Source organism: Dama dama, chromosome 14 (genome assembly GCF_033118175.1).
Source record: "Dama dama isolate Ldn47 chromosome 14, ASM3311817v1, whole genome shotgun sequence".
Lineage (NCBI taxonomy): Eukaryota > Metazoa > Chordata > Mammalia > Artiodactyla > Cervidae > Dama > Dama dama.
In genome coordinates this window covers 62,046,291-62,048,504 of record NC_083694.1, presented here as the reverse complement: position 1 = coordinate 62,048,504, position 2,214 = coordinate 62,046,291, and the positions used below count along the sequence as shown (strand labels likewise).

General features: G+C 40.1%; 1 pseudogene; it reads right to left on the bottom strand.

The window, feature by feature from the left end:
- Positions 1-879: 879 nt before the first annotated feature.
- Positions 880-973, bottom strand: LOC133069764 (small nucleolar RNA U3; annotated as a pseudogene).
- Positions 974-2,214: the final 1,241 nt, after the last annotated feature.

The window sequence follows — 2,214 nt, the reverse complement described above, 5'->3', positions numbered from 1 at the left end:
TTGGCCTATTCATCTTTGTCTCCCCTACACCAGTACCTGACTCTTGAAAGGCACTCACTAAACACTTATGGAGAACTAAATGAAATACCTTGTCAATGAAAAACTAATTAGCTGATCTAAGAAAGAAATGGAATTTTTTTTTTCAGCCAAATTGAAGATCATCTAAGCCAGGAACAGCATCTCAGAAAGCTTGGAGAATTGTTCTGCCCATTAGAAGTCAAGCACAGTCACCCAAGTTTTTTGAGACAGAGGGCTATACCTTACGTGATGTATTATTGACAGCTTACACAATCCAGCAGGCAGTGGGTCAGGGGTCATTGTGGCTCCTTACAAGATTAAGAAGGAATGTTACCTTTTAAGGAGTTGTCTTGCTGATGCTGGGAAAATTTTGCTCTCTATAGTTGAGCAGGTATTTCTGCCAGTGAGGAGGTTTGGTTGATGCACAAAAACAGTACCCAGTGCACAGTGTGGGGAGAGAGGAGGCCAAGGGCAGAGAAATTTTTTAAAAAATATTTATTTATTTGGCTTCTCTGGATCTTAGTCATGGGCATGGGAGATATAGTTCCCTGACCAGGGCTTGAACCCAGGCCCCCTGCATTGGGAGCCCAGTCTTATCCACTGGACTACCAGGGAAGTCCCCAGAGAAATTTTTTTTTTCTCTTTTTTTTTCATTTATTTTTATTAGTTGGGGGCTAATTACTTTACAATATTGTAGTGGGTTTTGCCCAGAGAAATTTTTTATGTTTAATTTTTTCTTGCTATAAAATATGAATTTCATTTCACAATCTGGATCTGAGCTAGGGGATGTTTTTGTTTGTTCACTTTTGTTTTTGTTAGGTCCAAAAATCACATTTATCTAGAGAGAGTTACGATGTGCAATCACTGAGAAACATCAAAGAAATGATGAAACTGAAGCCGTATAAAGATAATTCTAGTAACAAACTATAGAAATGATCCCTGAAAGTATAGTCTTTAAAACTATCTTCTGTTTAAAGTTGTCATTGAAGAGAACAAGAGGTGGTCTCAGAGCTTTAGAGCTGAAAGATTTTTGTGATCATCACAGCCCTGAATCTTCTCACTGGACAGAACAGAAGCCAGAAATGGGAAGTGACTTAACCAAGGTCACACATGTCTGGTATCGATTATGCCCTGGGGATGCAGGAAGGTTCTGTTTCTTCTATTTCAAAGACATTCCACCCACTTTATGGCCTCAGTATATTCATTCCTTTGCAAGTTAACATTCAGCTGTTAAGATAATTACTAACTCCAGCACTGCCCCTGAGGTGCATTTACAAAACTCCAGGGCTCCACTGAACACAGTTTGAAAACTACCGACTTAGATAATTTATTGCTTGTTATTTAAACTTTCAGCACATTCAAGCAAAAATGTCTTTTAATTCCCTGAAAACTGGCTATTCTCATCGGCAGCATTTATTCTCCTCTTCTTTTCCTGATGAATAAACCCATTAATGAAAGAATGTGCTGTGTACTTTCCTTGGTGATTTTATTCATCTGAATGAACATGTGCGTGGGCAGAGCTCAAGTGGTGAGACTGAGATCTGTGCTGGGCGGGCCCTCTTCTGGGTCTCAAACCCAAGGGTGCCCAAGCTTGCTTTGTGATTATGGTAGGAATGGTGCTCTTAAGAGCTGAAATTGCTGAAACGGAAGTTTCTAAGTGTGAAATTCTGAGTAAGATAGGGAACTGCAGAAAAGAATGATAAACAACCTGCTTACTCTATACTGGTAGAGCAATGATGGAGAATTCTAGAATAAGGAGGCCAGATGCATCTCATTTTAAGCCAGTACTTTCTAAACCTCTGTAAAACTTCCTAATAGCTTGTAATAATAAGGATCATTTATTGGGTATTTACCCCTTGCTTAGAACATACATAATCATATGAGACAACTACCATCATTATTCCCATTTTACTGATGAGAAAACTGAGGCTTAGCCGTAGGGGTTCTTAACTGAAAGAAACACCCTCTGGCCAAATAAAGCAGAGTTGGGATGGGCAGATACTGTAGAGGAGAGATCTCTTAAAGGGTTTTAGTGGAGACGCCAAGGGGAGCTGAGGGAGGGAAGATTTTCTCAATCTTTATTATGTAGGATGTGGAAGTTGAGTACCGACTCTGGAACCAGGCTGCTGAGATTAGAATTCTGGCTCCACCCCTTCTCTAAGTGACCTTGCACTGGGTCTCTTGGTTTGCCCATCT